Source organism: Oryx dammah, unplaced genomic scaffold (genome assembly GCF_014754425.2).
Source record: "Oryx dammah isolate SB20612 unplaced genomic scaffold, SCBI_Odam_1.1 HiC_scaffold_27, whole genome shotgun sequence".
Lineage (NCBI taxonomy): Eukaryota > Metazoa > Chordata > Mammalia > Artiodactyla > Bovidae > Oryx > Oryx dammah.
The window spans coordinates 51050005-51077988 of NW_024070211.1; the positions used below are offsets into that span (position 1 = coordinate 51050005).

The 27984-nt window shown below is 40.5% G+C and overlaps 1 protein-coding gene across 1 annotated transcript in view; it reads left to right on the top strand.

The window, feature by feature from the left end:
* The first annotated feature begins 24801 nt into the window (after nt 1-24801).
* The window catches only part of STK17B (serine/threonine kinase 17b), a 30006-nt gene continuing 26823 nt past the window's right edge, over nt 24802-27984 (top strand). The window contains exon 1 of the mRNA XM_040228891.1: nt 24802-25058. The gene's annotated coding sequence lies outside the window, so the exon portion shown is untranslated. The remainder of the gene's footprint in view (nt 25059-27984) is intronic.

Consider the following 27984-nt stretch of genomic DNA (forward strand, 5'->3'; position numbering starts at 1 on the left):
AATGAATTAACACTAATCACAATCTCTTAACTCATATGAGTTGAGACTGTTTGCTAAACCATCTTGGTTGAATGCTTATTTCATAACCACATATGCACACTACCACCACCACTACCACCCACATCAGTCTAATTGAGGGGACACATATTCACAAGCCTACAGGGGCCAGACAAGTAAAACAATATTAAAACAAGCATCTAGGTGGGTGTATTTATTGAGTGCAACTAGCTAGGTATAAGCAATAGAAAATGGTGGGTTTGCCTAAAGGAGGCATTGTCATCCTTTGCTCCAGCAGATTCTACTCACATGAATGAATTTCAACACAGGTCAGTGTTGAAAGATTTAGGTCAGTGTTTATTTGTCAAGGGAAACTCAGAAATCTAAAACTTTAGATTTCTAAAATTGTAGTATTTCTAGGTCTCTTTAATACTGGGTGAAAGTGAAAGCATTAGCGACTCTTTGTGACCCTAGGGACTGTAGCCCACCAGGCTTCTGTTCATGGAATTCTCCAGGCAAGAACACTGGAGTGGGTAGCCATTCCCTTCTCCAGGGGATCTTCCCAACCCAGGGATCAAACCTGGGTCTCTTGCATTACAGGCAGATTCTTCACCAACTGAGCCATCAGGGCAGCCCCTTAATACTGGGTGGCTCAAAGCAAATAAGTCTGTAGGTTGCATTTACCTTGCAGGTCTTCCAGTTTGGAACACTTGATTTACTCTGTAATGTTATTTTATGACTGGCTGGTAATATAAGTGAACTGACCAAATAAATACTACTGAGACATGGCAATTAATAGGAGATATGGGGAAAGGTGAATATTTGCTGGAAGGGTAGATAGTCACTAAATGATGTACTTGAAAATGATGCCTGCTTACCAGTATCTTTTTGAAAACCAAATTGTGTTCATTCATGTAAGTTGAGAATCTATGTCAAGTTTTCATGAAATAGATGTGCCATTAAACTCATGTATTTTAAACTAGAAATGAATTTCCTATATCACATAAGAGCAATTAAAGCAAAGACTCATCTATAACTAACTGAAGTTTGATACTGTCATTGAAAGAGAAGAGCAAGAGATTAACCTATGACATTGACTTCATGGTTAGTTATTGTGTCATAATGTTCTCTCTATAACCTTTGACCTCACTGTGCTTTCATTATAATAAATTTATCTACCTTCATTATATTCTTTCAAGAAAACTTGAAACTCACTTGGTGAATGTTTTCAGTTCAGTTCAGTTCAGTCACTCAGTCGTGTCCGACTCCTTGCGACCCCATGAATCACAGCACGCCAGGCCTCCCTGTCCATCACCAACACCAGGAGTTCACTCAAACTCATGTCCATCGAGTCGGTGATGCCATCCAGCCATCTCATCCTCTGTCGTCCCCTTTTCCTCCTGCCCCCAATCCCTCCCAGCATCAGAGTCTTTTCCAATGAGTCAACTCTTCACATGAGGTGGCCAAAGTATTGGAGTTTCAGCTTCAGTATCAGTCCTTCCAATGAACACCCAGGACTGGTCTCCTTTAAGATGAACTGGTTGGATCTCCTTGCAGTCCAAGGGACTCTCAAGAGTCTTCTCCAACACCACAGTTCAAAAGCATCAATTCTTCGGCACTCAGCTTTCTTCACAGTCCAACTCTCACATCCATACGTGACCACTGGAAAAACCATAGCCTTGACTAGATGGACCTTTGTTTTAACAATGCACAATTCCCACTATCATTGTAATCACCTACAGGAAGTCTTTCTTGATTTTTAAAAAATATTTCATCCTTTACCCAGAAAGCATTTAACCCCTTTATCAAGGATTGGAAAAAAGTTTTTTTCATACTTTCCTCTAATTATTGATCAAAAAATGTTACCTATTAATGATATTTTTCCCCTTTAAAAAGATACTTTTTTCTAAACAGATATTAGCCTGACTCATATAGCATTTGTCAACCAAAGTAAACTTTGGAGTAACAGTAAGTTGAAATGGAAAAGAAATGCAGAAAAGCAAAATGGCTGTCTGCGGAGTCCTCACAAATAGCTGTGAAAAGAAGAGAAGCAAAAAGCAAAGGAGGAAAGGAAAGATTTAAGCACCTGAATGCAGAGTTCCAAAGAATAGCAAAGAGAGATAAGAAAGCCTTCCTCAGCGATCAATGCAAAGAAATAGGGGAAAACAACAGAATGCGAAAGACTAGAGATCTCTTCAAGAAAATTAGAGATACCAAGGGAACATTTCATGCAAAGATGGGCTCGATAAAGGACAGAAATGGTCTGGACCTAACAGAAGCAGAAGATATTAAGAAGAGGTGACAAGAATACACGGAAGAACTGTACAAAAAAGATCTTCACAACCAAGATAATCATGATGGTGTGATCATTCACCTGAGCCTGACATCCTGGAATGTGAAGTCAAGTGGGCCTTAGGAAGCATCACTATGAACAAAGCTAGTTGAGGTGATGGAATTCCAGTTGAGCTATTTCAAATCCTGAAAGGTGATGCTGTGAATTCAATATGCCAGAACATTTGGAAAACTCAGCAGTGGCCATAGGACTGGAAAAGGTCAGTTTTCATTCCAATCCCAAAGAAAAGCAATGCCAAAGAATGCTCAAACTACTGCACAATTGCACTCATCTCACATGCTAGCAAAGTGATGCTCAAAATTCTCCAAGCCAGACTTCAGCAATACATGAACCCCGAACTTCCAGATGTTCAAGCCAGTTTTAGAAAAGGCAGAGGAACCAGAGATCAAATTGCCAACATCTGCTGGATCATCAAAAAAGCAAGAGAGTTCCAGAAAAACATCTATTTCTGCTTTATTGACTATGCCAAAGCCTTTGACTGTGTGGATCACAATCAACTGTGGAAAATTCTGAAAGAGATGGGAATACCAGACCACCTGACCTGCCTTTTGAGAAACCTGTATGCAGGTCAGGAAGCAACAGTTAGAACTGGACATGGAAGAACAGACTGGTTTCAAATAGAAAAGAGTACATCAAGGCTGTACATTGTCACCCTGCTTATTTAACTTACATGCAGAGTACATCATGAGAAACGCTGGGCTGGAAGAAGCACAAGCTGGAATTAAGACTGCTGGGAGAAATATCAATAACCTCAGATATGCAGATGACACCACCCTTAAGGCAGAAAGTGAAGAGGAGCTAAAAAGCTTCTTGATGAAAGTGAAAGAGGAGAGTGAAAAAGTTGGCTTAAAGCTCAACATTCAACTAACATCATGGCATCTAGTCCCCTCACTTCATGGGAAATGGATGGGGAAACAGTAGAAACAGTGTCAGACTTTATTTTTTTAGGCTCCAAAATCACTGCAGATGGTGATTGCAGCCATGAAATTAAAAGACGCTTACTCCTTGGAAGGAAAGTTATGAACAACCTAGATAGCACATTCAAAAGCAGAGATATTACTTCACCAACAAAGGTCCGTGTAGTCAAGGCTATGGTTTTTCCAGTGGTCATGTATGGATGTGAGAGTTAGACTGTGAAGAAAGCTGAGTGCCAAAGAATTGATGCTTTTGAACTGTGGTATTGGAAAAGACTCTTGAGAGTCCCTTGGACTACAAGGAGATCCAACCAGTCCATCCTAGAGGAGATCAGTCCTGGGTGTTCATTGGAAGGACTGTTGTTAAAGCTGAAACTCCAATACTTTGGCTACCTCATGTGAAGAGTTGACTCATTGGAAAAGACCCTGATGCTGGGAGGGGTAGGCAGCAGGAGGAGAGGGGGACGACAGAGGTTGAGATGTTTGGATGGCACCACCAATTCGATGGACATGAGTTTGAGTGAACTCCAGGAGTTGGTGATGGACAAGGAGGCCTGGCATGCTGTGATTCATGGGGTGTCAAGGAGTTAGACACGACTGAGCAACTGAACTGAACTGAAGTTGAAATAAGAATATCTAATAAAGATACATTGTATATATTGATAGAAATGAATTTCAGATATTTTATTTGCCTAGTTATTATAGGTCATGTCAAAAGATGTTTAGGTGATGTCTAGTTTAATGAACTAAAAAGAAAAGCAGGCAATTTCCAAACCTTAAATCTCTGTCAAATATATATTTCTTTGATAATTTATAATATTGTTATAAAATACTACCTCTTGCAACACTACATTCTGGGACATAATAATAATTCATGTCTATCTGGTATTTAGTTGGCATTGGAAAATGGAACTCAAATCCAAACTCTTGAACCTTGTCATGACACTACCAACACATGCTCTCCCTACCTCTCACAGAAAAAACAACAGAACAAACCATTTTAAGTTTGCTAAGGAACTATTCACCAATTAGAGAAGATTTACTATTATTCCAGTTTCAATCAGGAAACCATATCAACATTTCTTAAATGTTGCATCAAATCACCAGTAGTGACAGAGGATGCTCTTAGATACGGAAATGTAGCTTGAAGTCAGCTCCACCAACACAAAATCATATGTATGTTTCATTTACTTTCAAGTAAACCTTTTATATATCATCAGACTTGGTTTTAATTTGAAAATATGAATTTTTCCCATTAGCTTTAATAACAACTGCTTGCCCACTGCCCCAGATATAAAAGAAATGTGATGACCCAGTACATTACCACTTTAATTTTGTCTGTTCCTTGGCCAGACATTGGGTAACTTGGGGTATGCACTCGTTGGTTTGAAAAGCAATGTCTATATCATCAGAATCTCTTCCTCATACAATACTACTGATGATTTGGAGCTAAAATGTTTGGGTTTGTTTTCTCTCATCTGCAATTAAACTGTCTGTTATAACACTCAAAATGATGTTTAAGGAGGAATGAAGATAATAGGCTGTCTGAATCTTGGAACCAAGCAAGAATGCCAGTAGTTTTGTGGTGGGAGTATATGCACAGATCTTTACTAACCAGCCACACAGTTTGGGTGTGGTGATGGTTGTACACGTACACACTAGTAAACTAATGATTCCTAGCTGACTTTGACCTGTCCTGAGTTAAGGTCCTTAAGGTATAAATCATATATATTTAAAATCATATTTTTAAAGCTAGCACTTACTGACTCTGGGAAACATACAAGATGAGCCTGGTGCATCTTATAGTGCTGGAAAGTAAGGAAATACTTAAAAAAAAAAGACTTGCAATGGGAGTGTGTCAAAGAGATATAGGAGCCAACCAAAAAAGCTGGAACAATTTGAGCAAAAAAGGTAGTATTGAATTAAAATACAACATATAAATATCCATAAGTCCATATTGATAATAAATACTTGAGTAATTAATAAATGAAAAAGAGAGAAATCATCCATGCAGGAGAATTCCAAGTAATTTATGTAGATACTCCACCTTTAAATGTTGGTTGCTCATAATAACTCCCTTCCACAGAGCACAGTGCAGAATAGGGAAGGGAGAGAAGAGAAACTTTAAAGTGAAACCACCTGATCAACACTACCTCAGCCAGGTGACCAAGCCAATATATCAATGGTCGTAAATCATGTGGATTGTATATTCCCTTGATATGATATGATAAAAATAACACTTTTCCTCTGTGGTCTTTCCCTAACCTATAACTGCAGTTCAACCATTAGAAAAACAGACAAATTCCAATATAGGGACATTATAAAAAATACCTGGCCTGTATTTCTTAAAACTATCAAGGTTATCAAAAACAGGAAAACCCTGAGAAACAGAGAAATAGTCACTCAAAGAGGAGCTTAATGAGACATAATGGTATGTATCCTGGATAGGATGCTGCTGCTGCTGCTAAGTCACTTCAGTCGTGTCCGACTCTGTGCGACCCCATAGATGGCAGCTCACCAGGCTCCCCCATCCCTGGGATTCCCCAGGCAAGAACACTGGAGTGAGTTGCCATTTCCTTCTCCAATGCATGAAAGTGGAAAGTGAAAGTGAAGTCTCTCAGTCATGTCCGACCCTCAGCGACCCCATGGACTGCAGCCTTCCAGGCTCTTCTACCCACGGGATTTTCCAGGCAAGAGTATTGGAGTGGGGTGCCATTGCCTCCTCCCCTGGATAGGATACTGGAAAAAGGACATCATCTAAATACCAAGGAGAAATGAATAAAGCATGGACTTTAGTTAAAAATAATGTATCACTATCATGAACTCACCAAACATTTTTGCTACATTAATAAATAGGATGTTGATGAGAACATTAGGCTTATTCTTGAATAAAAGAGTGAAAATTCTGGTCCCAAGTTTTAGAGAATGGTGTGAAGTATTGGCTTTCCCACTTGGGTGTCATGTAGCAATAAAATTCAGCCCCATATAGGGCTCCAGAATCACTGCAGATGGTGCTTGCAGCCATGAAATTAAAAGACACTTACTCCTTGGAAGAAAAGTTATGACCAACCTAGATAGCATATTGAAAAGCAGGGATATTACTTTGCCAACAAAGGTCTGTCTAGTCAAGGCTATGGTTTTTCCAGTGGTCATGTATGGATGTGAGAGTTAGACTGTGAAGAAATCTGAGTGCCGAAGAATTGATTCTTTTGAACTGTGGTGTTGGAGAAGACTCTTGAGAGTCCCTTGGCCTGCAAGGAGATCCAACCTGTCCATTCTGAAGGAGATCAGCCCTGGGATTTCTTTGGAGGGAATGATGCTGAAGCTGAAACTCCGGTACTTAACTCCGGTACTTTGGCCACCTCATGCGAAGAGTTGACTCATTGGAAAAGACTCTGATGCTGGGAGGGATTGGGGGCAGGAGGAGAAGGGGACAACAGAGGATGAGATGGCTGGATGGCATCACTGACTCGATGGATGCAAGTCTGAGTGAATTCCGGGAGTTGGTGATGGACGGGGAGGCCTGGCGTGCTGTGATTCATGGGGTCGCAAAGAGTCAGACACGACTGAGCGACTGAACTGAACTGAAGTGATACAACCCAAAAGAAAAATGTGGTTAGTGAGGGCAGGAAAATGATTTAGTGTTATGAACTTTACATGTAGTTGAACGTTTGCTAACAATTTGCAAGTATCATACACTCTTACAGTTATTATCATAAAATGTAATAAATTTTAACACCCACATGAAGAGAAAAGCAATCTCAGAATGAGGAACTATTAAATAAATTAATGTTTATTAATATTCAAGTTGGATTATGTTATTTATCTGGATGATGGTTGCAGGATATAAATATATATTTAGATTTTATCAAGCTATACACTTAAAATAGGATCAATTCTTATATGTAAGTTACAGGCCAATTAAAAAATGTTTTAAAGAAAGCAAATTTGTTTTAAAAGGAAAAACGTATGGTCTTTGACATGTGATAAATCAAGGTCCATATTCTGGCTCTCTGTATTCTGTTTAATGACCTTGGGTAATCTCACCAATCTGAGTCTCACTTTTTTCATTTGTAAAATAGAAAAAAATTCCTTTCTCATGCAGTACTTTTATGTGAAATGAGATAATGTGTATTGAGCCCATTGCTGTGCTCAAATGCTTAGTATATTGACTTCCCTTTCCTCTCCACCCCAGTATACTGGCCTCAAAGTTTCTTACCACCAGCTCTCAGGCCTATTTTTAGGGAAAGGATGACTGACTTAACCTTGTTCCCAGAAGTTATCCAGCCTTCCCTGGGCCAGATTACCAACTCACCTATTCCTCAAATCTTTGGCAACTGGGAATATTCACATGTCTGCCCATCCATTCATCCATCCATCATCCATCCATCCATCTATCCATCCATTGAATCAATATTTATTGAATCGCTACTATGTTCCAGGCACCGTGATAGGTGCTGGGGAAACACTGCTGAATAAAGCAGTCACGATTCCTGTCTGTTGGGAGTTTACAGTCTCATGGGGAAGACAGGCAGTAAGCAAATAAATCCATAATTATTAATTATGATAAAAAGTGCTATAAAGAACAGGGTGCAGCAATGGACAGGTGAGAACTGGAGGTAGAAGAGAAGTCAGTCACTGGAAGATCAGAGGGAAAGCTTCTGCAGTATCCTATCACTGAAGTCTTATAACATCCCAAATAATTACAGAGTACACAGAAAAGACATAATCACCACCAAAGTGAATCTTCTCACATATGAATGCTTGTTGTAACATCTATTCTGCTCCTCAGAAGAGTTGTTTGCATACTTCCTGTTTCTTAGAAGTTAGATACCAGGTAAGTAGCTTTTTGCTATAGTAATACAAACTCATTATTTTGTAAGCTGTTACAGATTTAATTTATTCTGACTTTTCCTAATATACTTGCAGGCAACCAAAGAATGGATGATTGTAAATGTCTCTTAATAAAAATTTTTCCAGCTAATAAACAAGGAAAATAAAATATTTTTAAAAAACTCATCTGTATAATATAATGAGTCATGAAGATGGGACACAAAGGGAAATAAAAAATGAGAACGAGTAACATACTACTTGGGATGTAGTGCAGTATACTGAACAGGACATTGGATTTGTCATCTGAGTTCAAATTTTGTCTGCATTTCTAGCTATATGACCTTAAGCCAGTCATTCAACTTCTCTGAGCCTGAGCTGCCTCACATGAGAACCAAGAATAATAATGGTGACCTCAAGGCAGGTGGTAAGAATTAAATGAAATGATATATACTTAGCATTTTGCATGAAGAAGTATTGCCATGCTTTATTTAGAACATTCCTGTCATTTCACTACAAAACTTAAATCCTGTGTACTTAGGTAGTCTCACCACAGAAATTTCAGCTTTTAAAAGTAGGTACATTCCTTTCTCTTAAATTTCTTTCTCAAACCTTGGCTGTTGGTTTGGAACTCTTAGTTTCTGTGCTAAATCTTATTTCTTTAGGTGATAAATCATCCCTGATTTTCCTAATTCTCACCCAAAATAACCTCAGGCAATCCAGGGAATAAACATGACCAGGCCAGTTGGGAAGTGAACACTAAGCTTGAGGTGAGACCAGGGCTCCTGGCGCTGCATCCTCCGGGGGCTCAGCCTGCCTTGCCATCTGGCCTTTGGGCTCTCCTTTCCTCTCCATTGTTCATGGTTGCTTTGTTGTTGGGCTTCCTGTACTGTTTCAGTAAACGACGAGTGGGAGAGGAGAGAACAATAGTCAGATGATTTTGCTCTCTGGATCGTCCTCTCTCTCAGGGGTGGCCCAGACAGGTCTACAGTCTGCAGTTCTAGGCTGAGCCCTCACCTCACTTGGGAAAGTCACTCTCAGAGTCCATTCTCATTTGTAACATGGAACAGTTCTAGCCTTGCTTATGTAAATGCAGGGTTGTTGAAGCTCAGACAAAATGTTGTGTGTGAAAGCTCTCTATTCACTCTAAAATGCTGTCCAGACTTCAGGTGCTATTCATACTAGTCTATCCTGTGCCACATTCACATGCATGACTGGCTAGGAAGCTTCTTGTACCTGCTCAGGACTGAGCTGCAAGAAGGGGATTTTTCTAGGTCAACCAGTAATGGAAAGTGTCTCAAAGGTATTGCCTATTTTTACTTTGAAAGGGCAACCTTCTCAGAGATAGGCTTTTAATAGTGAGAAGAACTCCAGGCTTGGAAGATTAAAAGATAATTTAAAACTACATAAAACTAATCTATTCTGATGCATTGTGTAATTTATCTGGGCAAATATATAGGTGCTGTTGGCCAAAGTTAAACTGAGCAAGTCTCATTGAAGTGATGAGAACTGATCAAATCTTTGTTCTGCAATTTCCTGTTCTTAGCAAGTAGAGAAAAAAATACACCCTAGGTAAGAGACAGGAAGAAATAAAGACAAATGAGTTTGTCTCTGCAGCTTCTCCCAAATACACCCTCAAAAAACTCATATTTTAAAAGATGCACCCCCAAATTAGGTTTGCAAGAAGTAAGTTATCATTGGTCATTACATCTGCCTGTTTTTCAGTGCCTCAACTTATTCTCAAGGTAAGGTGTGCTGATGAATGTTTTTCTGTTGACTTCTCCTGTAAACAGACCTTTCCTCTGAGAAGTTAAATGTGGAAATATCCAGATCCAAGACCCCTAAACTCAAACCTGGACAAAGAGCATGAGAGGGAAAAAGTAATGGATTACTGAGCCCATATGTTTTTGCTAAATTATTTCGAGACACTGCTTCAAAGGATCCTTAATCTAAGGTAGTATTTCAATTGTAGAAAATGCTTTTCCTAGTCAAAATTAATTTAAGCCCCTCTTAATCTGAGTTAGCATGAAATTGGGAGATCTGTAGAGCCTAACTTGTCTTTGTACTTCTCACTTTTGAAATCTAGCAAGAAAATGAGCAGAATAAAAATATTTTATAATTTGCTTGCCAAATTTTAAAAGGCAGAACCATTCCAGGTCCTAGGAGCTCAAACAGAAAAGCATTATATTTTATATACCACATTAAATAATAAAGAAAAATAACCTAACAGGAACCAGTTTCAAAATCCTTTCTGGATAATTTGGTACATTTGAAATCTAGTGTGCTTTTCTTGCCTTTCTTAAGCACTCTATAAAACAAGATACTCTCAAATGTGTTAGAACATTTCTGTTTTGATTGGCTCAGAATGACTGGAGGTCCTTGAAATGACTTATAATGAACTAAGCACATGGCATGGTGTCATAAGTCATTCTCTTCAGAGCCTCTTGCTTGTTTTATAGAAATTACATAACTGGGAAGTAACACATGAAAATCTTATACTGTGCTGGTTGAAAGTTGGATCATAATTCCAAAACGTAGGTAAAAGTTTAGAGTAGAAGGCCAAAAGTTATTTTCATCTTTCAAAATGGTAAACATTTAAATTTATTTGTGTAGTTACTTGTTTTCTATAGTAGATAAAGTAAAGGGTAAGTTTATTTTGCTTTTTCTTTCCTTTAATTAATCTTGGTTCACTTATGGAATTTCAGAAAGGCTGATGTTGAAAGAGGTCAGGATGGAAGTTAACTAAGAAACCAGTTTTTGGTAGAATAGTCAGAGTTATTAATTGCAAGCATTAAGCATCTTTGGATGTTTCTAGTTGAAAAGGAATATTATTTAAAGCATATTATGCAGCTCATAGAACAGAGATCCCAGCTGGAGAGTCAGTGTCAGGACAAGATAACCAGGAATAATGCCAGATTCACATAAGTAGATTGTTCAGGTGAAGACACCGCTGCTGCCGAAATACAGGATTCTACAGCAATATGTGCTGTTGACACAACTAACTGCCGAAATACAGGATTCTACAGCAATACGTGCTGTTGACACAACTTATAGTGGACTAACGAGGTGCATTAGAGCTACTGCTTCTAGGACTTTATCTCCTTGCCACTTCTGCTTTCGTTATAAAGTTGTGTCTGGCCCCAGCCTCACTTTCTTCAGATTCTAAGGCTCAATGTGTTCAGGTAGTTTGATAGGACCTAAGGTAATTGCTTCTGATCTAGCTGCAAGGGAGGCTGGAAACATGAGTATGTGGCACTTTCACTTCTATAAACTCAGAAGGTGAGGAATTCTTAAAACACTGGAGGGGTTGAGATACAAGGTGACAATAGAATGACAAGTGTCCCAAAGCTGAAAGAGCAAACTGGTCACTATGATTAGTACAGTAGTTCTCCATCTCTCCAGTTCTCAAACTTTCTACACTCAAAACTTACTAAAGATCTCAAAGAGTTTTTGCTTATATAGGTAATTTCTATCAATATTTATCATATGTATGAATTAAGAGGAATTTTAAAAAGATGTAATACTTTAACAATTACATATCAATAATAACAATTATGTCAACATCAGTTTAGTCAGTTCAGTTCAGCCGCTCAGTTGTGTCCGACTCTGCAACCTCATGAATCGCAGCACGCCAGGCCTCCCAGTCCATCACCAACTCTCAGAGTCCACCCAAACCCATGTCCATCGAGTCAGTGATGCCATCCAGCCATCTCATCCTCGGTCGTGCCCTTCTCCTCCTGCCCCCAATCCCTCCCAGCATCAGGGTCTTTTCCAGTGAGTCAACTCTTCACATGAGGTGGCCAAAGTATTGGAGTTTCAGCTTCAGCATCAGTCCTTTCAATGAACACCCAGGACTGATCTCCTTTAGGATGGACTGGTTGCATCTCCTTTCAGTCCAAGGATCTCTGAAGAGTCTTCTCCAATACCACAGTTCAAAAGAATCAGTTCTTCGGCGCTCAGCTTTCTTCAGAACAGTCCAACTCTCACATCCATACATGACCACTGGAAAAACCATAGCCTTGACTAGACGGACCTTTGTTGACAAGGTAATATCTCTGCTTTTGAATGTGCTGTCTAGGTTGGTCATAACTTTCCTTCCAAGGAGTAAGCGTCTTTTAATTTCATGGCGACATTCATCATCTGCAGTGATTTTGGAGCCCCCACAAATAAAGTCTGACACTGTTTCCACTGTTTCTCCACCTATTTCCCATGAAGTGATGGGAGTGGATGCCGTGATCTTAGTTTTCTGAATGTTGAGCTTTAAGCCAACTTTTTCACTCTCCTCCTTCACTTTTGTCAAGAGGCTTTTTAGTTCCTCTTAACTTTCTGCCCTAAGGGTGGTGTCATCTGCATATCTAAGGTTATTGATATTCCTCCCGGCAATCTTGATTCCAGCTTGTGCTTCTTTCAGCCCAGCATTTCTCATGATGTACTCTGCATATAAGTTAAATAAGCAGGGTTAAAATATACAGTCTTGACATACCCCTTTTCCTATATTTTATGAAAAATAGCTATACTACCCAAAACAAAGGAAGTGATAAGGATGGTATTATTTTACAAGTTTGCAATTTGTCTGATTTCTAGCTTAATAGGAAGTGGTTGGATTCTCACAACTGCTTCTCCATTAACCTTTTGGTTAATGGATTACAGATTACATTCTGTAATCTCTGGAAATCTAAACCATTCACTTGTGAAAGAATAAGAGAGAAAAGGGTAAATATCATCTTAATATTATTATGAAAATAGTTTTGACATTGGAGACTCCTTAAAACGTACTGGGGTCTCCCTAACACTGTTTGAGAATTGTTAGATGAAAGATTTGCTTTGTGATTGTAATTAGGTGATATATAGTATATTGAAGCACACAATTCTCTGGATCCTATTCTACATCTACATATATATTTTTATCCAAGACTTGGAAATTTTGCTTGAAGATTGACAGGATAGAACCTATATCAAATTATTATTATAATGATATTTTTAACAGACTGCAAAAGTTATAGCAGGACTCTGTTTTGGTTGTTCAATGGGGTTTTGTCCTCTCCTTTGATCTCACAGGTTATTTCCAACTCTAATTTCTGACTCTATAGTTCCCTAAGTTTGCATATTATAAGCAATGACAGATTCATTTACTTTTTTTAAACAACCTTGTTATTTTAGAACAGGTTTAGATTTACAGACAGTAATGAATCCGCCTGCAATGCAGGAGACTCAAGTTTGATCCCTGGGTCCGGAAGATCCCCTGGAGAAGGGAATGGCTACCCACTCCAGTATTCTTGCCTGGAAAATTCCACGGACAGAGGAACTGGCAGCCTATAGTCCATGGGGTTGCGAAGGGTGGGACATGACTGAGTGACTAACACTTAGATTTACATAATCATTGCAACGATAGTCTAGAGTGTAGCACACAACCAGTCTCCTATGATAGTGTCTTCCACCTGTAAGACACATTTTGACATATTAGTGATTAATTCATTACTGTTAACTAAAGTTCATAGTCTATTCTGATTTTCTTATCTATCTCTTGTTTAATGTCATTTGTCTGCTCCAAGATTCCATCTAGGACACCACATTATGTTTAGTCATCATTCATCTTAGGTTCCATTTGATTGTGACAGTTTCTCAGACTTACCTGTGTTTTGACGACCTTGACAGTTTTGAGAAGTATTTTGTAGGTCAAGTATTTTGTAGGATGTCTCTCAACTGTGATTTGTCTGATGTTTTTCTCATGGTTGAACTGGGTTATGGGTTTTGTGGAAGAAGACCACAGAGGCAACATGTCATTTGCATTACATCAAATAATGGGTATGTATTATCAAAATGACTTACAACTATAGGTGTTAACTTTGATCCCCTGGCTTGTACTATTTTTCACGGTCTTCACCATAAAGTTACTCTTTTCTTCTCCATTTCCATACTGTGCTCTTTGGAAGAACGTCATTATGCACAGCCCAAACTTAAGAAGTGGAGAGTTAGACTCTGCCAACTTGAGAGTGGAGTGGCTGCATAAACTGTTCATAATTCTGCATGAGAGGTTTGTCTATTCTTTCCCATTTATTTATTCAATCATTTATATTTATATGTACTCACAGATGTTTACTTTATACTTTGGTATATAATCCACTAGTACTTCATTTATTATATAGCTCAAATTGTTCTAGCTTTAATCACTGGGGGCTTGTCCCGTTGGCTCCTGAATCCCTTTGACACACCACCATCATTGTGTGGTCGCTTGTTTGTTGGTTGGTTGGTTTGCACTTCCTTCTCTCTCATGCTACAGTGTTCCAGGTGCAGCTGTGTGTTTCCTGCCCCAGTCCTAGAAGCATCAATTTCTCCAAAGAGCTCTGTTTCCTTTTGTTGAAGAACAGTATTAGAAACCAAGACACGAGTGAGAGGTGTACTTATTGCTCTTGGGGTGTCATTGCTATTATGTGCTCTCAGCTGACAGAGCAAGAAGATATGTGTCCTAACCCACGTATACACAGATATCTATAAATAAATCTATATGTAAACATCTGCATCTATATTAAACTAAACATTAGTTCATACCAATATCTCTAACTCTAATCCATTGCACATGGATCATTCTACACCCTTCTCCTCTTGTATTTATTATATACTTGTAAAATTATTTTAACAGTGAAGGAATTTTGGAATGGAGGTATGAGTGGAAACAAAAGAATGAAAAGAGCCAGAACTCCAGTGACTAAAGTGAATTAAACATCCAAGAACCTGTACTCTATTGTTCATAGCTACAGTTATATAGTATCCACAGTAGAAGGCCTTATACAGAGTAAGCTTAAATCTTGTTACTACTCCAGGAGTAACTCAGGTTATAGTTATATAGTATATAACTTCCTTGCCTCTTGAAGTTTCTTAACTTTAAAGCAGGCAAATATAGCACTTTACTCATAGGAGTGTGAGGAGTAAGTGTTTACAAAAAAAAGCAAATTTAGAACAGGGCCAGGATCAGAATTTATGACCAGTTGTTACTATATACACTATGGATAAGAATATTATAATTTATACTTTACAGATGAAAAAAGAGAGGCATAAGGATGATATAACCTGCTCAAAATCTCATAGTTAGTAAACTACAGACCCACTTTCTCATAAACAATGCCCTTTAAAGAGTTTCTGAACAGCTCTATACTTATATCTCTTTTATTACATTAAGATATAAATTGCCACTCTGTAAATCTAAAGGGAAGGCTAACTACTGAAAATACTCAAGGATGCTTTGAATATTCTCAATGTCTCTTATATGAATTCATTGTCACATGGATCATTCTAGCCCCTCCTCTTGCATTTATTATACTTGTATATCTAGTGATCATCATCATTTCCCACATTACCAACATTTTCATGCCAGGAAAGGACTCAGCTAGTGGAGTAAGATGAGCCTTCTCAATGCCCATGTTGTCACCTTTAGCCAGTTGAGGCAAAGGTTAAAAGTTAGCTCTGCCTTATCTATACATGTGCCTTCTTGTTTTAAGAGACTTGCCTAGTGAAAGATTCCTGGAAGCTTTACTGTTTCTTGCCTGTCATGTGTTCTGGGGAATGCGACACCAGGTCAAGATTCACGGAATATGCCGTTGGTGAAAGAAGCGTCTTAGAAGTACAAAAGGAGGTGCTTTGTTGGACAGAACCTGTAGACATTTATCTACTCAAATCAAGTCAATGACAATTTTACACTCTGTATTTACTTGCTCCACTCCGTATCTCTTCCCCTTTGAACACTATGACTCTAATTCTTTTGTCTTGCATAACCCTCTGGACGTCACTATTTGTTGAACTTACAGTTTCGTTTTGAGCCTGGTGTCACCGCCAGGTAGATTCTGAAGAGGGAAGCAGCTACCTCGCTCTCCCCTCTCCTTATCCCCATATCGCCCCCACTCCCCTCCCCATTTCTCTCTCTTAGCATCAGTTGGAAGATTTGAGGGAAATCATAAGTATCTTATAACATCATTTGACAAATATTCGTTTAGGACCTACTATGTCTCAGGGATTTTGCTAGTCACAAGATGCAGTGTTGAGCCTGACACATATAGTCTTCATCCTCAGGGAGCCTGAAGACCACTGGGAAGTAACATCAGCTTGTATGAAGTGGGGGCTTCCTCTTGTCAGGCCCTGGGCTCTCTGTGTGCTCTTTCACACTGAAATCTCCTGGAAGCAGCTATTCCGACTGTCCTCATTCTGCAGGGGAGAAGCCTGAGGATTGCCCAAGGCCACACACCTAGGAAATGGTGGAGCTGGGACTTGAGTGCAGGTCTGATGGCACACACGTAACTACAAGTCCATCTTCTCGCCTGCCCCTCTCTCTGTCTTTCTCTCTCTCTCTCTCTCTCTCTCACACACACACAGACACACACACAATCACACACCCACCCTCAGGAAGCAGGACCTCAGAGTTTGGTGTGTTTGTGGCTGGATAGAAGCTCTTTTCCAACTTTGCTGCAGTTTCTACTGAATACTTTGATTTGCAAATATAAAGGACTCTCTGAAGCACAGCCTTAAACAAATTGTGGTAGACAGCTGGGAGAGGACAGCTGCAGACAGAAAAATGTGGCCGGATGCTCCAGGCGCGGGAGGAAGAGATGTGCAGTGAGGCGGCTGCAAGCAGAGGAAGCAGTGATAAGCAGAGGTAAACTGGATTGACAGATTAGACCACCTGGCCCCAGACCACAGTGGAATAAGGCCTTAAATACTCTAGCATGCCCTGTCTTTATCAGGTTATACAAATGCAACTAGATTATAAGTATGTTTTTCTTTGCCTATATTATTCAAGTGATTAGTCAAGTAAATTTAAAAATCCTCTTTCTTCCTGGAGAATCTGACATAATGAGGTAGAAAGACCTCAGGATTAAAAATAAGGAGACGTAAATTCTTGTCCAGATGAATGCCAATAGTCTAATTGTATGATCTTCTGCAAGTTACTTAACTTTTCTCATTCTAGGTACTCTTTCTTCTAATATAAGGAAAAGGGACTACTGAACCTTAAGGGTTTTTGAAGTTCCTAACTGCTGCGATGCCATGATGTACCAAGAACCTACACTGTGTCCACTGCATTAAACAATTTAAGGTTCAGAGGCAATTAGCAAACATGTGTCTAGCCCTTTGGACTTGTGCTGTCCAGTACTGGAGCTGCTAGCCACATGTGGCTATGGAACACTTGTAATGTGATAGAACTATAATTCTATGTCACTTTAAATAAATTTGAAATCAGAAAGTGGTGCTGTATTCAGATACTAAAAACTTTTACATTTGAAACAAGGTAAGGATATGAGTCTTTTTTCAGTGGTTCCCTGAGCTGAGTTGGTAAAGAATCCATCTGCAATGCAGGAAACCCCAGTTTGATTACTGGGTCAGGAAGATCCCCTGGAGAAGGGACAGGCTACCCACTCCAGTATTCTTGGACTTCCCTGGTGGCTCAGTTGGTTAAAAATCTGCCTGCAATGTGGGAGAACTGGCTCAAATCCTGGGTTGGGTAGCTCCCCTGGAGAAGGGAACAGCTACCCACTTCATTATTCTTGCCTGGAGACTTCCATGGCAGAGGAGCAATGCAGGCTACAGTCCATGGGGTTACAAACAGTGGACATGACTGAGCAACTTCCACTTTTACTTTCTTTCAAATTTTGTACAATGGAAATACAGATCAAGTGTTTCTGATGAAAATTTAGCATCTAAATTGAGATGTACTGTACATGTAAAATACATCAGATTTAAGACAATATAAAAAAAAAGGATGTAAAATATCTCCAGGAGGTCTTCCTGACCCAGGGATCGAACTTGGATCTCCCATGTTGCAGGCAGATACTTTACCGTCTGAGCCACCAGAAAGCCAAACCAAAATGTCTCATTAATCATTTCTCATGTTGAAATGACAGACAATATTTTAGATATATGGGATTAGGTAAAGGTATTACTAAAATTAATTTCATCTATTTTTACCTTTAATGTGATCATGCCCCTTCATGAATCACAGGCTTTTTATGGTGAAGGGGCTTGCATAACTCAGTGCAGCTATGAGCTATGGCTTGCAAGGCCACCCAAGACGGACGGGTCATAGTGAAGAGTTCTGACAAAATGTAGTCCACTGGAGGGGAAAATGGCAAACCACTCCAGTGTTCTTAACACAAGAATCCCATAAACAGTGTGAAGGCAAAAAGATGATACCAGAAGATGAGCCCCCCAGGTCTGAAGGTGTCCAATATGCTACTGGGAAGAGTGGAGGGCAATTATTTTAATAGCTCCAGAAAGAAAGAAGTGACTGGGCCAAAGTGGAAACGATGCTCATTTGTGGATGTGTCTGGTGGTGAAAGTAAAGCCTGATGCTGGCAAGATTCTCTTAGAAGAAATGGAGTAGCCCTCATAGTCAACAGAAGAGTTCAAACTGCAGTACTTGGATACAATCTCAAAAATGACAAAATGATGTCAGTTTGTTTCCAAGGCAAATCATTCAATATCACAGAAATCCAAGCCTATGCCCCAACCAGTAATTCTAAAGAAGCTGAAGTTGAACAGTTCTGTGAAGAGCTACAACAACTTCTAGAACTAACACCAAAAGAAGATGTCCTTTTCATCATAAAGGACTGGAATGCAGAAGTAGGAAGTCAATAGATATCCAGAATAACAGGCAAGTTTGGCCTTGGAATACAAAACGAAGAAGGCAAAGGCTAACAGAGTTTTGTCACAAGAACGTACTGGTCATAGCAGACACTCTCTCCTAACACCACAAGAGACGACTCTACACATGGACATCACCAGATGATCAATACCAAAATCAGATTAATTATATTCTTTGCAGCCAAAGATGTAGAAGCTGTATACAGTCAGCAAAAACAAGGCCTGGAGCTCACTCTGGCTCAGATCATCAGCTCCTTATTGCAAAATTCAGGCTTAAATTGAAGAAAGTATGGAAAACCACTAGGTCATTCAGGTATCACCTAAATCAAATCCCTTATGATTATACAGTGGAGAAGATGAATAGATTCAAGGGATTAGTTCTGGTAGGCAGAGTTTCTGAAGAACTATGGATGGAGGTTTGTAAATTGTACAGGAGGCAATGACCAAAACCATCCCTAAGAAAAAGAAATGCAAGAAGGCAAAGTGTTGTCTGAGGAGGCTTTATAAATAGCTGAGGAAAGATGAGAAGTGAAAGTCAAGGGAGAAAGGAAAAGATATACCCAACTGAAAGCATAATTCTAGAGAATATCAAGGAGAGATAAGAAGCCCTTCTTAAATGAACAATGCAAAGACACAGAGAAAAATAACAGAATGGGAAAGACTAGATTCCCTTCAAGAAAATTGGAGATATCAAGGGAATATTTCATGCAAGGATAGGCACAAAAAATGACAGAAACAGTAAGGACCTAACAGAAGCAGAAGAGAGTGAAAAGAGGTGACAAGAATACACAGAAGAACTATACAGTCTTCATGACCGTGATAACCAAGATGGTGTGGTCACTCACCAAGAGCCAGATATCCTGGAGGGTGAAGTCGAGTAGAGAACCAAGCTAGTGGAAATGATGGAATTCCCCCTGAGCTATTTCAAATCCTAAAAGATGATGTTGTTAAAGAGCTGCACAAAATATGGCAGCAAATTCTGAAAACTCAGCAGTGGCCATAGGACTGGAAAAGGTGTTTTCACTCCAATCCCAAAGAAGGACAATGCCAAAGAATGTTGAAAGTACCATACAGTTGCATTCATTTCACAAGCTAGTAAGGTTATGCTCAAAATCCTTCAAGCTAGGCTTCAGCAGTATGTGAGCTGAGAACTTCCAAATGCATAATCTGGATTTAGAAAAGGCAGAGGAACTAGAGATCAAACAGTCAACATTTGTTGGATCATAGAGAAAGCAAGGGAATTACAGGTAAACATCTACTTCTGCTTCATTGATTATGCTAATGCCTTTGACTGTGTGGATCACAACAAACTGCAGAAAATTCTTAAAGTGATGGGAATACCAGACCACTTTACCTATCTCCTGAGAAACCTGAATGCAGGTCAAGAAGTAACAGTTAGAACCAAACATGGAACAATGGACGGGTTCAAAATTGGGAAAGGCTATATGTTGTCAACCTGCTTATTTAACTTACATGCAGAGTATAGCATACTGACATGTGGTCAGCATGTAGTGACTGACTTGTGTGATTGGGGAGGGTCACTTTCCCTGGAGAGAATGTGGTGAGTGTGCTGGCATGATCAAAGACCTCCATCCCTTGTCACTTCTTCGGGTTCCCTTGGAGTGACTGAGGAGCACCGCTGTGTTAGTTTCCTAGGGCTGCCATAACAAATACCATAGGCTTGTTGGCTTAGACGACAGAAATAATTTACTCCCAGTTCTTGAGGCCAGAAGTCAATGGTTTCAGTTTCTTCTGAGGCCTCTCCCCTTGCCTTACAGATGACCACTTTCTCACTGTGTCCTCCGGTGGTCGGCCTTTAGTCTGTGTAGTCTGTGTCATAATCCATTTTTCAAAAGTTTTTTTTTTTTGTAAATTGAGGTATAATTGACTTATAATATTAGTTTCAGCTGTACAACATAAGATTTGATATTTGTATATATTGCCAAATGATCACCACAATAAATGTAGTTAACATCTGTCACCTACAGTTCAGTTCAGTTCAGTCACTCAGTCGTGTCCGACTCTTTGCAACCCCATGAATCGCAGCATGCCAGGCCTCCCTGTCCATCACCATCACCCGGAGTTCATTCAGATTCATGTCCATCGAGTCAGTGATGTCATCCAGCCATCTCATCCTCTGTCCTCCCCTTCTCCTCCTGCCCCTAATCCCTCCTAGCATCAAAGTCTTTTCCAATGAGTCAACTCTTCGCATGAGGTGGCCAAAGTATTGGAGTTCCAGCTTCAGCATCATTCCCTCCAAAGAAATCCCAGGGCTGATCTCCTTCAGAATGGACTGGTTGGATCTCCTTGCAGTCCAAGGGACTCTCAAGAGTCCTCTCCAACACCACAGTTCAAAAGCATCAATTCTTCGGCGCTCAACTTTCTTCACAGTCCAACTCTCACATCCATACATGACTACTGGAAAAACCATAGCCTACAAAAAAAGTCTTTTTCTAATTATGGGAACTTTTAAGATATACTCAATTGGCAACTCTTAAATATGCAATATAGCATAATACGGTGACTATAGTCACCATGGTGTATATTACATCCCCATGACTTATTTATTTTATAAGCTTGTACCTTTTGACCCCCTTCACTTTTTTCTCTTATTCTCCAGTCCCTGCCTCTGGCAATGATCAGTCTGTTTCCTGTATCTACAAACTTTGTGTGTGAGTATGTGTGTGTGTTGTTTTGTATTTAATTCCATGTGTCAGTGAGATAATACAGTATTTTCTTTGTCTGTCTGACTTATTTCTATTAGAATAATGCCCTCAATGTCCATTTATATTGGATAAATGGCAAGATTTCATCATTTTTATGGCTGAATCATATTCTGTTGTGTGTGTGTGTATGTATATATACACAAATATATGTATATATATGTATTTTTTCTTTATCCAGTCGTCTATTGATGGACATTTAGGTTGTTTCGCTATTTTGACTATTGTAAATAATACTGCAATGAACATGGAGTGCGTATATCTTTTCCACTGAATGTTTTCATTTTCTTCAGAGAAATACCAGGAAGTGACATTTCTGGATCACAAGGCAGTTCTGTTTCTAATTTTCAGGGGAACCCCCATAGTTCCATCACCAATTTACATTCCCACCTACAGGGTACAAGTGTTCCTTTTTCTCCCCATTCTTACCAACATTTTTTTTTTTATAATAAGTATTCTGAGAAGTGTGAGGTGATATTGCATTATGATTTTATTTGTATTTCCCTGATGATTAATGATGTTGAGTATTTTTTTCACGTACACGTTGGCGACCTGTATGTCTTCTTTGGCAAAGTGTATATTCAGATTGCCCATTTTAAAATCAGATTGGATTTTTTTTGCTATTGAGTTCTATGAGTTCTTTATGTATTTTGGATATTAACCCCTTATCAGATATATGATTTGAAAACGTTTTTCCCATTCAGTAGGCTGCCTTTTCATTTTTGCTGAGGTGTCATCTTTTCATCTTGGATTGTGGCCCACCTGTATGCTCTTGCCTGCCTGCTCAGTCACTTAGTTGTGTTCGACTCTGTCACCCCACGGACTGTAAAAGCCCTATCTCCAAACTGTGTCAAATTCTGAGGTACTGGGGGCTAGGACCTCAGTGCATCAGTTTGGTGGAAACACATTCAGCCCATAACAATCACCATCTCTTGTCAGTGTGTGGTGTTCAAGGATCAGTTTATTGAACTGTGTGGTCAGCAGCAGTGACCACAGAATGACCAGGAGGTCACATGGGGATTTCCCATTCGAAGGATGAAGGCAAGGACATGCACCTTTGACATGACTATGAATGACTTTAGCAAATAAGGTAGGATGAAGCGTGTTTTGACTCCTGAGTTTTACTGCAAAATCACAGATGGTCTGTTTCTCAATACCAGGAATTTCTTGTTCCTTGTACCACAGAGCCTGAGACCAAGTAAGCGTAGCTGAATGCTCTTGATATAAGATGATTCAGCAGGTAAAGAGTCTGACTGCAATGCAGGAGACACAGGAGACATGGGTTCAATCCCTGAGTTGGGAAGATCCCCTGGAGAAGGAAATGGCAACCCTCTTCAGTATTCTTGCTTGGAGAATCCCATGGACAGAGAAACCTGGTGGGCTGCAATCCACAGGGTTGCAAAGAGTCAGACACGACTGAGCAACTAAGCACACAAATGCTAGCCGGCAAATCTGACCCCAAGGAACAAGGGTTAACAATCTATTTAGGGGCATAAGAGAAATACAAGGAACAAGTTTAAGTCCTGCACCTAGGAACAGAGGGCAAAGAGATGATCAGGCTGGGAGTAGAAAGCAGAAATCAGTAAAGATTTGTGATTTCTGGAAGGTGTAACTTCTTAAAGTAGGAAATTTATGAATAGGTGCTGATGAGGAGGATGGTGAAAAGCTGGAGCCTAGGCAGAGGTAGGAAAAAACAAGACATGAAAAGACTTACCAGCCTATCAGTGATTGGTTAGAGCAGAGGGCTTGTGACCACAAGGAAGCTTGGTTTAAAGCAGTGATGGGAGAGGGAAAGGTCTGCAGTGTAAAGGGATGTGGTTAGTTGGGATTAGTGACAGAAGGGAAGATGGACTGAGTGTGAGGAGACTGCTAAGAGCTGGCTATTGATCAAATGTCGACACTGAGGAGGTCCAGAATTAAACACACACACAAGCATAGACAAAACAGAAATCACCACCATATTGCAGGCATGAGATTTCTGTAGGTTACCGGCCCAGTGCTAAGCCTTCTAGGAACCGCCCCGTGTTCCTAAAAGAAAAGATGGAAACAACGGTCTCACTGCTTTTTTATTCTTAGATAACGATAGCTGAAAAATCCATTTCAGCATGCAGTTTTATTTTTTCTCCATCTTAACTTTAGGCTTGTCAGTCCAATTATTAGCAACAAGAAAGTATATAGATGAAGGCAATATTCTCCAAGTGACAAGGTTTAGGGAATAGACACATTAAACTGGGATGAGTCAGTTAAGTAACAAGAAGACTTTTGTGAGTCATTTTATGTACTTATCTTGGGAAAAATACAGTATGGAAGAGGAAATGGATGGCTTGATGGAAATTTGCTTGGAGAAATCTGTTAAAAACAATTCCCCTCCCGGTATATGTTCCCAATGTTGTTGTTCAGTCACTAAGTTGTGGACTCTTTACAAGCTAATGGACTGTAGACTTTGGGGCTCCTCTATCCATGGGATTTCCCAGGCAAGAATACTGGATTGGGTTGCCATTTGCTTTTCCAGAGGATCTTTCCAGACCAGGGATCGAACCTGTCTCTTCTGCATTGACAGGCAGACTCTTTACCACTGAGCCACCAGGTTAGCCCTATTTTTCCAATAGTCTTAAACAATTATTAAAATACCCTTCAACTGTGTCTTCCACGAGACTTGCATATTTTTCTTTCTCTTGAATATATAACAGATCCTGAGTGGCTTGCTGTGGGGCTTTCAGCTTTTCCCTTAGCACCCTAAATGCATAAACAGTCATTCATCTTATTTGGACTCTCCTTACACTGACTTCAGCCATGCCTCAGAAGACCTCAATTCGCTGGAGCGGACTTGAGAGGTGGAGCCCAAGTTCCATAAATCCCCAAGCGATGTTGATGTTTGCCAAGTTATAGCAAACTGGAGCTTCCACTGGCCGAGTGTGTTCAGGTGATAAGGAAGATGACTGGGAACAGTCTGAAAACAGGCACAGAAGTTTGGGAATGAGTCCGAAGCAGCGACTAATTTTGCTTCTTCCCGGTCCCTAGTTTGCCGATACTCAGTCCTTGTGGATTGACCACTCTGAAGGCCGGGATGCACTCGGTTAGAGTTACAGCCGGTTGCGCGGTCAGGCTACCGCCCACCTCACTCTTCGCTCGCCGTAATTGCTGGAGCGCCCCACCTGCTGTGCAGCTCCGCCTAGCCTCCTAAGGCCGGCGCCTGCCGCACCCCTTCACCGCTGAGCCCTGCCCCGCGGCACGCGCTGCAGGCCGGCGCTCCGCCCCTCCCGTCACGTGACAGCCCAGCCCTCCGCGTGCGCTTGGATTGGTTCTCGAGACCCAGGGGGTGGGTTCTAGCCTACAGCCCTGCCCCGCAACGCGGCTGCAGTTTTCAAACCTAAACTGTACGCTCCCGTCACCGTCTTCGCCGCCGTAGTCGGGAGCCACCTCACTGGGGAGGTCAGGTCACAACTGTTAGCCGTTGTCCGGAAGGGTAAAAGTGGGTCCTGCCACGCTCGGAGCTGCGCGGCACCTCAAGGGGCTAGAGCTGGAGAACGTGTCCTGTCGTGGCCACCTGCGTGGGGCGGGATTGGAGCCCCCTTGGAGGGGGCAGCCCCGGGAGAACCTGCTGCGGCCCGAGCGGTCAGTGTCTTCCGCTTCGCTTGTCCTCGGTCCTGCTGGGTTTGGCGGGTAGGCTGGGGGCTGCGACTCCAAACCCCTAAAGCAGCCCCCTTTACTGGTGGAAAGGAGACCCAGAACGTGGGAGGGGTCCCGAGGAGGGATGCCAGCAGTGTGGGCGGATCCGGGGTCGGCTTAGACCTCCGGCCTGGGGAAGATGGGCTCAGACACCGTCGTCCCCGGGTGGCCCGACTGCTCCGGACCCCTTGCCGCATTCCGGCTGGAGTCCTGCTTCCCTGGTTCCTTTGGGTGCGGCGCTCGGGACGGCGGCTGGACCTCCCAGTACCTTTCTCAGCCGGGTCCGTGTGTGTGTGCTCGTGCGTGTGTGTGTGTGTGTGGCCCGGTCTCTTCCCGGGTCTCATTCCGCGGGACCCCCTTCTCCACCGGCTCGCTCGCGTCCTTTCCACGTCGCGTCGACGTGGTCCCTTTGGACCACGAGTGGGACTCCCACTCAGGTCCCATCCGAGTTCACAGCTGGGGTGTGGGCCCCAGGACGTGTTCACATCTGGACTCATGGACACATCCTGCGCACAGCTGCCTTTCGTCGGGAGAAAGTTTTTGCTCATCTTGTGGGACATTTTCAGTTACTACTTATGAACAGATTTTTTTAAAGCCGGTGAATAGAGAAGTCGAGTTGCAGTTGTTTCCGTGATTTCCTGCGATCTGGTTTTATTTTGACGCCATGTAATACAGCTGCGTGACGGCTACGGTTTTGACATTTACTCAACTCTTTGTTTTATATAGGGAAAGCGCTTCATTTGAATTCCCTTAGAGACGAAGCTGAAAGAGACTGTGGGCGGCTAGTAGCTAATGTTAGTTCTTCCTCTGGCTGTGATGGGACAGAGGCCTTCCAACATCAATCTGCAAATTGAAATTAAGGAAAGGAAAACATTTTAAAGCCACATATTGATCAGATTTCAGTTACATTAGGTCTGAGCGTCACATTCGCTGACTGTTTGGCCAGAGTGTAATGTTTACATCTCTGGTGCTGATGATGTCCAGTGATGTGTGATGCATTGATTGCCCTTACAGATTCTCAAGAGTTTGAGAATGTGTGCGCTGAGACAGCATGGTCTACTGAGATGGCTGGGCAAGTGGCAGCATATATAACCTGGCATTCTGAGCCTGGGCCCACAATCTTATTAAAAGATGATAAACCTACTTTGTCATTGATTCACCACTGGTTCTATAGTAAATTGTCCAGAAGTAGTTTTCAGCAACTTCCAAAGTGTTTGTTTTACAAATATTAAACCACATGCCCATAAAATGCTGTGTGTTTGAAAAAGTTGTTCCACAGAAACAGTGTCCTAGTTTAAAACTCTCTTCTTTCCCCTTCACCCTCCTTTGAGCAGATGTTCAGTTTTTAATTTTTTTTCCTGTTTTAATAGCTGAAGTTATTAGTAGCTGCTTTATTCTTGAGGTACCTATCATACATTTTACATCACTTTTCTAAAATATGGACTTGAAATTAAGGTGAGCTATATTTACATGGCAATATATTCAAGTTTTAAAAGTAAAAATTGTGTTATCGAAGTCCTTTCATTTTTGTGTGTGGACAGAATAGTTGTAGATTCTCTTGGGCTCATTGAAAACTGAATTACCAGTTGGCCAAGATAGAATCCGGCTTCCCTCATAGCTTCAGTTGGTAAAGAATCCACCTGCAATGCAGGAGACCCTGGTTCAACTCCTGGGTAGGGAAGATCCCCTGGAAAAGGGATAGTCTACTCACTCCAGTATTCTTGGGCTTCCCTGGTGGCTCAGCTGGTAAAGAATCTGCCCACAGTGCGGGAGACCTGGGCTCAATCCCTCGGTTGGGAAGATCCCCTGGAGAAGGGAGGTGACCCACTCCAGGATCCTGGCCTGGAGAATTCCATGGACTGTGTAGTCCATGGGGTCACAAAGAGTCAGAGGCAACTGAGCAACTTTCACTTAAGATAGAATCAGTTTTCAGGAAAGTTGAGACTGACTAATTGATCACTGTGCCAGAATATTAATAGCAAAGCTGAAGAAGATACATGCATTTGATGGCATGTTTCCAATCAAACAATTCTATCTTTAAACTTGCACTGAGAGTTTTTTTTTTATCAGTGTTAAGTAAACATTTAAATACATTTTAAATGCTTGGTTTTTGAAGCTGTTTGATAATTATAAGAGAGAATTTCTTTATCAAAATTTCCCTGTTTTTACTTACAGACCCAATTTTTTAAATGCAGGAATCAAGGAAATCCATTACTGACACTTTCACTTGATCCTAAAATTGTCTTACAGTTGCATGTATACTATATTGCAGTGCGTATTGGCAGCTAAGTAGGACAGTGCTACTAGATGTATTGCTTTTAAAGGATTTTTTTTTTTTCTTTTAGGAATTCTTTGTGTTCTGTGGGTATTGGTTTTGTCAAAAACATTAACAGTCATTTGTGTACTTACTTTCCACTTGTGAAAACTAAATGTTTTAGTTATTTTAGTATTTTACAATTTTGATGACAAAATTCAGTGATTTTAAGTATTTTGTATTCTACAATAGATTTTTATCAAAGGATTTCTTTGACTATTTCAGTTAACAAATGTTTGTAAGAATTAAGTTACATATGTTTATATAAATATAATGTGACAAATGTAATTTTCAGGACATGCTTTATGAACTTTTGATTTTTTTGATTTATTTATTTATCATTTTCCCCCAAAATACATGTAACCTTGAATTTCAGGACCACTCTGAACATCTAAACTAGTGAGTTTCTTTTCATTTATATGCAGCACGTGTTGTGGTGTCCTAGACCCTTTGCAACTTCTTTAAAAGAGGGAATAGTTAATATTTTTAGCATTTAAAAATTTTAATATTAACAGTGAAATGACAGTTTCATCTTTAATCCTAGGATCATATTTCATT